Raw genomic sequence first — 9659 nt, forward strand, 5'->3', positions numbered from 1 at the left:
ACTGGGGGTAGAAGCCAAGATTAACTGCAAATAAGTGCATGAGAAGAATGTCTTCAAACTGAATTATAGTAATAGTTATATATACAACTCGATCAATTTAATAAAAATAATTGGATAATAATGATAGTGATAATATTAGGCTTCCCTTAAGCCTAAAATCAAATAAGACACCCATGTTAGACTTTCTCTACTTTAACTTTTCTGTTTCACATTTACTCATTCTGTGTGGGGAGGGGCACACAGAACTCAGGACAACTCCCGTGAGCTACTACTCTCGTCTTCCATGTGGGCTCCAGGGATCAAACTCAGGTCACCAAACTTGAGGCCAATGCTTTTTCCCACCAAGAAAACTTTCCCTACTGTAGAAAGTCTAACACATCTTAAAGCCCTTGAACTTCATCTCACACTTCTAAACGATTAACCAGAGTGATCTTGGCTGGGTCTCTTCCTCTTCCTAAGACTAAAGGGAACCGATACATTCACATTGGCTTAGTTCTCACTAATCTCAAACATTATACTGTTTTAATTCTTCCTGCCTGGTGTGACATGCATTCTGAGACATCCTTTTACCCTCTGTCTTATTTAGGGTTTCTATTGTTGTAAAGAAATACCATGACCACAGCAACTCTTATTAAGGAAAATATTTAACGGGTGGCTTATAGCTCAGTACATTATCATGGTGTGACATGGTGGCATGCAGGCAGACATGGTGCTGAAGAAGGAGCAGAGACTCCTATAACTTACAAGCAACAGGAAGTGGAGTGTATAACACTGAATGAATCTTGAGCATATATCAAGACCTCGAAGCTTGCCCTCACAGTGACACACTTCTAACAAGACCACATCTACTCTAACAAGGTCACACCTCTTAATAGTACCACTCCCATTTGGGGACATTTTCTTTCAAACCACCACACCCCTTTTACCTGTCCCATGATGTGCTAAGGTGTCTAGAGCCAGGAAAGTGTGAGGACTCCAGATTCAGGCTGTCTGGATCTGAGTCCCCTTTCTAAACTTACAATTAGACAGCTGTTTTTTAACCACACTAGTTCATCACTACCAATGGGATTTTGTGAGATATTGAGGCTCTTATCAACATCAAATGAGACGATACAAACACAAGAAATTAAAATTACTCAATATAAGATATTCTTAAATAAACAAAAGACCTGAACAGATATTTCTCAAAAGACAACATACAAATGAGGTATAAGAAAGAATACTATTCAACGTCACCAATTGTCTGGGAAACCAGACTAAAACCTTGGTGAACTATCACTTCCCACTTGTTAAACTGGCTATTATGAAGTTGGCATTTAAATGCTGATGAAAATGAGAACGGAAGGGTTGCCAAGACAACTCAGTGGGTAAAGGCTTTTGCTACCAATCCTAACAACCTGAGTTAGAGCCCTGTGACCCACATGGTAGAATGTAAGAGCCAGCTCCTGCACTTTGTCCTTTGACCTGCTCATGGGAGCTGTGTGACCTGCCTCATCTCCATGATGTTATACATCAGGCAGGAATGTCATATCCTAAAAAAGCTCCTACAGCCCACTTAAAGCTTCAGCAAGTTCCATATACTCATCCCTGGGACTCTATGGAAGAAAATCCTAATTCTTCCTTAAATTTTTATTTTGTTTTTATAGTAATGTATATGTGGGATTTTCCTCTATATGCTATGAATATGTTTTATTATCATTTGTTAATAAAGAAGCTTCTTTGGCCTATGGCAGGCAGAATACAGCAAGGTGGGAAAATCAAACAGAGATAGAAGAAGAAAGAAGGCAGAGTCAAGCAGACTCCATGACTTGATTTTGACAGGGATTTTATCCCAGCAATGAGAAAAGTCATGATTACAATAGCCAAGGAAGAGAATCACAATTGTCCATAAGGGACGAGTGAGAAGATTGTAAGATGTAACACGCATGAACCCTGAAATGGAATCTGGCCTTTAAAGGACAGAGTATGATTTAGCACTCTGGTTCAGCAGGAAAGGTGCCTGCTGCCATCTGCCAGTCTTTGATCCCTAGAACACACGGGTGGAAGGAGAGAACCACCTCCTGCAGGTTGTTCTCTGACCTCCACACTCATGCTATGACATGCACACACATAAATAAACAAACAAACAAATAAGAAAATAAAGTAAAAAAATTAAGCAGAATATCTTGCTGGCCACTTACATCTAGACCTAGACACTCAGAAGACTGAGATGAGGGTAGGGGAGGTTTGAACCTAGGAGCTCAAGACTGACTTAAACGAGATAGTCAGGTGCTATTTTTTAAAAAAAGAGAGAGAGAGATAGGTAGGAAATTGTGTCATGTGTGAAATTGAATAAATCTAAAGGACGCCGTGGAGGAATAAAATAATCCAAGGACAGTTAGACGTGTGGGGTCTACAAAAGTCAAGCACGGGAAAGTAGAGAGCAGAAGTAAGGCTATCTGTATCTTTTAGGTGTGTTCCTGTCTTGGGCTAGAATTACTGAGAGAAGGAAGTTGTCCTGGTGTGCCTGGATGAGCATCCCAAATGCCATACAAGCGAGAAGAGAGAGGTGGGACTCATGAAGAGGAAGAAGGGCCATGTGACTCTGGAAGGAGAGAAAGAGAAGCAGAGATGGGGTATTTTCTTTTTATGGCAGTGATAGAAAATGAATCCAGAGAGACAGACAACTAAACAAATGGGATCTAATAACTGAATGGGCAAACAAGGGAGGAAGGAAATAGATACCCAATGAAATCGTAAGTCTAGGTTTGCTGATGGTAGTACCAGGAAAGGGAGGAGGTGAGAAACTCAGCGAGTCCTCTGAGTTGTTTGTGGGATGAATTGTCAAGATGGTCAGAAGGGAGTCGGCACGCTCACCTGAAGCCGGTGCCCTCCCTGCACCTGTTGATTGGGAGAACTAACAGTCATAAATGTAGAAACCTGCCTTGGGAAGGAATTCAGCAAACATCAGAGGGGACAGCCCCATGCCTACATCCTTCATCCTTCATGTATCTCAGGCAAGGCATATCATGAGACTGCCTATCTTTACTACTATTCTTTTTTTTCCTTTCATTGAAAAATAGATTTTTTTCTTTACATGATGTATCCTGATTATGGTTTCTCCTCCCACTATTCCTCCAAGTCCTCCCCTCTCCTCTCCCACGTGGATTCATCCCCTTTCTGTCTCTCATTAGAAAGCAAACAGACTTCTATAGGATAATAATAAAATAAAATCAGACAAAACAAAAACTAACATATTGGAATTGGCCAAAATATACAAACAGAAGGAAAAGAACCCAAGGCACAAGATATAGAGATACATTCATTTGCACACCCAGGATCCCATAGAAACACTCAAACTGGAAGCCATAATATATACCCAAAGAACTTGCAAGGTAAAAATAGAGAAGAAAAGATATGATCTTCATTTGCAAGAGGTTATCAACTGGAGATTGCTCCCAAATTAGGGATGGGGCATGTGTCCGCTTCCCTTTTCAGTTCTAGGACCCCACCTGCTGCAGACCCACGCAGGCCCCATGCATGCTGTCTCAGTCTCTGTGAGTTCATGTGTGTGTTGATCGTGTTTATTCAGAGGCCCTTGTTTTCTTGGTGTCCTTCATCCCCACTGGTTCTTACACTTTCTCTACTTCCTCTTCCAAGGGGTTCTCTGCTCCCTGAGGGGAGATGTTGGATATGGATTCCAACTCATGGAGTGGGTCTTAAGTCAGATATTCATTGGTTCCTCGCACAAACTTTGTGCTACACACTGCACTAGCATATCTTACAGGCAGGACACCATTGTAGATCAAAGGATATGTGGCTGGGCTGGTGTTTATGTTTCTCCTTCATGCAGAGTACCTTTTCTACCAAAGACATAGAACATAGGGGATCCAATGTTCAATGAACATGTCCTCCACGTTCAATGAGTTGTATATTGCTGTGAAGAGACACCATGACCAAGGCAACTCTTCTGAATCAAAACATTTCACTGGGTTCTTGTTCACAGTTTCAGAGATTAGTCAGTTACCAACACGGTCCAACTGCCTGTTCTTATGCCAGTACCAGGCTGTTTTCAGTACTGTAGCTCTGTAGTAGAGTTTGAAGTCAGGAATTGTGATACCTCTAGAAATTCTTTTATTGTACAAGGTTGTTTAGGCTATCCTGGGTTTTTTGCTTTTCCATATGAAGTTAAGTACCATTCTTTCACGGTCTGTGAAGATTTTTGCTGGGATTTTGATGGGCATTGCCTTGAATCTGTAGATTGTTCTTGGTAAGATGGCCATTTTGACTATGTTAATTCTGCCTACCCAAGAGCATGGGAGATCTTTCCACTTTCTGGTGTCTTCTTCAATTTCTTTCTTCAAAGATTTAAAGTTCTTGTCATACAAGTCTTCCACTTGCTTGGTTATGGTGTGGTCTTTGGAAACCTCAAAGGTCCCTCACTCTTAGTGATACACCTCCTCCAACAAGGACACACCTCCTAATCTTTCCCAGTAGTTCATCAACTAGGGACTAAGCATGCAGATATATGAGCCATTCTCATTCATACCACCCCACTGGCCTTTATTTCTGTCTTGTATCAGTCAATTTAATAGAAGGCAAAGTAACAAATATAGGCGTCTCTAAAACAGTCTTAGTGCCAGCTAAAGTGTAAGGGGAAGGAAGACCCAGGGACAAGAAAAAGTGGTTCTAGGGGCTGAAGGGATGGTTCAGAGCTCAAGAGTGCTTGCTGTTCTCACAAAGGATCTGAGTTCAATTCTCAGGGCCCGTGTTGGGCTGCTCAGAACACCTGTCACTCCAGCTCCATGGGATCCAATGTCTTCTTCTATCTTCCAAGGGTACTTATGCACTTCCATGCAAATATACTCATTGATATATATGCATACCTAAAATAAATATTTTTTCAGGTGCTTCTATTGATGTGGAAGATATAGGTTCTCTTGACCAGTCGATATTCTCTAATTGGGTAAGCCTCATTATGCAGGACCCTGGCTTAGCCGGAGTTTATCTTGTCCCTTTCTAAAGGAGAATGAGTTTGGAAACAAATTATGAGCTTGGCAAGATTTCCAAAGGGAATATTTAAACTACTCAAAAAAGCAAACTGCAGTTAATCACCTTCAAACACTCCAGAAGCTGGTTTGGATCCAGCTGATATGTGAACCGTAGACTGCTTTTCCTTATTAAAGAAGCCTTAGTGTAGAAAAGGGAACCATTGTGTACCCTTGTTATGTCTCCCAAAAAGGATGAAACTATTTCCTTTCGAACATTTCATCTTTTCTACTTCATTCTAAGTTTCATTTACTGTTTTCTATTGAGGAGTCAGAACAAAAGTTAAAAGGAATTTTTAAAAATATGTATTTTTGTATGTATGTGTGATTATGGGTGTAAATCTGTGTGCCACATGCATGCAAGAATCCCCAGAGTCCTGAAGACGGTGCTAGATCCTCTGGAACGATATTTACAGGTAGGTATGAATAGCTGATGTGGATGCAGGGAACAGAATCTCAGTCCTCTGCAAGGGCAGCAAGTGCTCTTAACCTCACAACTGCCCTTGTCACAACAGGGTTTGACCTCGGGATACTCTATGTCCCTAAACACTTCACCCTCAGACCCTCTCAACTCAATCAGTGTACCTATTTTCACCTTTGAAATTCTAGACCTGGCTCTGTGACCATATACCTAGACCTCTGCAATGGCTCCTTCCCTGGTTTCCTGAGTGCTACCCAGCCCCTCTAAAACACTCCCTGACAGCTGCAGGCAAGCTCTAGCCAGAACAAAGGCTAGCATGTGGAGTCAGGTGGAATGGGGTTCTGAGCCGTAGCCCATCTGTAATCTTTCCCAGGCTCACTGTCTTTTTCTACTAAAGCAGAGTATCCCAGCGACTGGCGCTGATGTTTGAGGTCAGGATTAAGGGAGAGTGAAAGGCCTTCTGACATGCCTACAAAAAGCAACCGCTCCAACAGTGATAAGCATGGCTGTTGTTACCAGTTGACATGTTCAGTCATCAGGCAGAACAACCTCACCCCATTTATTATGAACATATACCTGCTTACTAGACAACAATTGTTCATCATCAAAAATAAAAAAGGTGACTTCAGATCTCATGATTTTCTTTTTGAGGCAAGCTTCGTTGAGTATATATATAATTTAAATGAAGTCAGTTATATTTAGGAACAGTGAATCGCAGATATAAAAGAGACATGAGCCTGGGGATGTAACAGGGTGAGTGAAATGACTTGCCTGCCTGGCATACAAGAAGCCATGGTGTTGGGTAGTGGAGGCACATGACTTTAATTCAAACACTTGGAAGGCAGAGGCAGGCAGATTTTTGTGAATTCAAGGCCAGCCTGCTCTGTCAAGTAAGAAACCCTGTCAAAGAAGAGGAGGAGGAGGAGAAAGGGGAGATTGTAGTGGTGATTGAGAAGTATGGAAATCAACTTCCATAATAAGTACAGTTACGTATTAAGTATTAAGAAGAGCCCTTCCTCAGCATACAAAGTGAAAATGCAAACCTTAGCTGACTTAACATAAAGAATGAAAAATCAGAAAGCAATGTCACTTCCGAAAGCCCACACAGCATCCTGAAGCACAGGTCATGTGCACTACATGTTCCTTCATTTCTCTCAGGAGCTGCCCTAATCACTCAAAGAACCCGGAGAGCAGGCTTTTCCAAAGCACATTCTCTCCCAGCCCTGTTTTTTGCAAGGAAAGCTCATTAGCTCGCTGTGAGGGAAGCTTTTGCTAAAGTAATGAAAAGAATATTTTAAAATGAAACACCATTTTATTATTTTTAAAGGACCCAGAACTGGAGTTAGAATTTTAAAAGGGCTCTGGGGACTAAAGAGATGGTGATGATGACCCCTTCCCATGTTTCCCTTGTATTTCAAAGTAAAAACAACCTTAAGAGAAATGAAAAGAAGATAAGTGTTCCAATCACTGATTTTCTTGTATAGTATATATTTAATTGTGTGTGTGTGTGTGTGTAGACACATTCCTACATGTGTTCATGAATACGTGCATATGTCTATGTGTGGAGACCAGAGGTTCATGATGAGTGTCCTCCTTAGTTGCTGCTCTCTTTATCTTTGGGACTCCATCTCTCACTGTACATGGAACTCAACAATTCAGCTAGGCTTACAGACCAATAGGTCTCAAGGATCCTCCTGTTCTGCTTTGTCAGTGCTGAGACCACAGGAACACATCACTGTGGCTGGCATTTCTCTACATAAGTGCAGAAAATTCAAACTTGGGTCCTCATTCTTGCATAGCAAGCACTTTACCAAGCCCCACCCCCACCCCTGTGTGTGTTGCTTTGCTATTACCAAAGCACATGTGTAGTCTGCCTGCCATGGTGCAGGACAATAGGCACCAATATATATCAAATGAACTTGGCAGAGTGTGATCCAGCTAAAGCGGAAGCGAGAGATCTGTATTCAAATTCCACCTGTTTGACCTTGAGCTAGTGACTTCCCTCTGGGCATCCATTACAGCATCTATGGTTGAAAGATGGTTGAGAAGGGAGGTAAATGAAAACAATTTCTGTTCTCCAAATGATCACTAAATCGCAGTAAACACCTGCTTGCAATTCGCTCATTGCTTAGAAGCAAAGGGTGCCAACACAAGGCACTGATGGTTTTCTTAAGTAGACCAGCAACACACCCTCTAAACTGTTTACTTTCTCCAAATGTGTGTAGAATGTTCCAGTGATGGAGAACGTGTTAGGAACTCCACAGCTTCAGCTCAGCAGGATCTAAGCAAGCTATTGTATCTCACAGTGTGGAGCGAAGGAAAGAACAGAAAAAGAAAGGAAATGAAATGCACTGACTTAAGAAAAAGAAGACAGAACACATGACGCGATGGTAGGTGCTAAGGTTTGGGGGGGGGTTAAACAAAACGCTCTTTGCAGGCGTCTTCCTGACATCTGCTGGGAGAGCCTGCTTCTCTGGAAAAGGCAGGCTTTCAATAACTGCTCAATTACTTCCCATCTTATCATTACCGTGAATGTGATTAAAAGACAAAAGACAAAAGGAAGGGGTGCCTGCCATTTAGACTGGTATGTGGTCCTCTTCCACCTGGCACACTGTTTGGTGGTGGAAAGGCTGCACAGAAGACTTTGACTAGGCGCTAAGCCTGTGTGCCAGGCACTGCTTTGAAGCGAGAGTTGGAGTAAAGGATTTGGTCATTTTGGGATCCTGGTCCCCAGGGCTGCCTTCGACTCTGGCAATGTGGATATTATTGCCATCAGTGACCCCTTCATTGACCTCAACTATGTGGTCTACATGTTCTAATGCGATTCTTCCCATGGTAAGTTTCAGAGCATAGTCATGGCTGAGAACAGGAACCTTATCGATGGGAAGGCTGTCTCCATCTTCCAAGAGTGAGATCTGGCCAACATCAAATGGGGTGATGCTGGTACCAAGTATGTTGTGCCATCTCCTGGTATCACCACCACCATAGAGAAGGTCAGGGTCCACTTGAAAGGTGGAGCAAAAAGGGTCATTATGTCTGCCCCTTCTGCAGCTGCCGCCATGTTTCCGGTGAGTGTGAACTGTGAGAAGTATGACAGCTCACACGAGATTGCCAATAGGGCCTCTTGCACCACCAACTGCTTAGGTTCCCTGGCCAACGCCATCCATGACAACTTTGGCACTGTAGAGAGACTCACGATCAGAGCACATGCCATCCCTGCCACACAGAAGACTGTGGATGACCCCTCTGGGAAGCTAAGGTCTGATGGCCACAGGGATACCCAAAACACCCAGGGACTCTGCCAAGGCTGTGGACAAGGTAATTTCAGAGATGAATGGGAAGTTTACTGGAAGGCCTTCCGTGCTCCTGCCCTCAGTGTATCCTTCATGGATTTGACATGCCACCCGGAGAAAGCTGTCAAGTACAGTGACTTCAAGAAGATGGTAAAACAGGTGCAAGGGGCCCAGTAAAGGGTATCCTGGTGATACTGAGGGCCAGGTTGTCTCCTGCAACTTTAGCAGCAAACCCATTCTTCCACCTTTCATGTTGGGGCTGACATTGCTCTCAATGGCAACTGTGCAAAGCTCATTTTCTGGCATGGTAATGAATATGACTACAGCAAGAGGGTGGTAGACCTCATAGCTTCTAAGGAATAAGAAGCTCTGGACCATTCAGCCTAGCAAGCATGTAGGCATCCTTGGCTGCTGACAAGGCCCTGTCCCAGCTGAGCTCCTGATGCTGAGCATCTGAGTCTCATAGCTTTCATTCCATACACCCAGAAGAAGGGGAGGAGCTTAGGAAACCCTACTATCTTGAATACCATCAATAAAGTTCATTGCTCTTGCCTTGTCAAAAGAATGAGCTAGTATTCTTCCAAATGTCATTATGAAATATAAAGAAAAGTTGGGTTGGGGCATTGATCAAAATTAAAGAAGACAATCACAATGTGATACATGATTTTGGTCTGGATCCTGTACTAAAAAAAAATAAAAGTCCATATTGAATCAGCTGACAAAACTGATATGCAAACAATAGATTCAATAAAAGTATTGATCAATACTTAATTACCTTCGGTAGGTAAGTGCAGTGTGGCTACATATAGGGATACCCTTGTCCTCAGAAAACACAAGGGTTGATGGGTAATGCTCCATAGTGAACACAGCTCAGTCACCAATAGGAATAAGTTTATATATATGGGGAATAAATTTGCA

The 9659-nt window shown here is 42.5% G+C and overlaps 1 pseudogene; it reads left to right on the forward strand.

The window, feature by feature from the left end:
* The first annotated feature begins 8243 nt into the window (after positions 1-8243).
* On the forward strand, positions 8244-9104 carry LOC125403133 (glyceraldehyde-3-phosphate dehydrogenase pseudogene; annotated as a pseudogene).
* The last annotated feature ends 555 nt before the right edge of the window (positions 9105-9659 follow it).

The sequence above is a fragment of the Myodes glareolus genome, chromosome 3, assembly GCF_982192425.1.
Source record: "Myodes glareolus chromosome 3, mMyoGla1.1, whole genome shotgun sequence".
NCBI lineage: Eukaryota > Metazoa > Chordata > Mammalia > Rodentia > Cricetidae > Myodes > Myodes glareolus.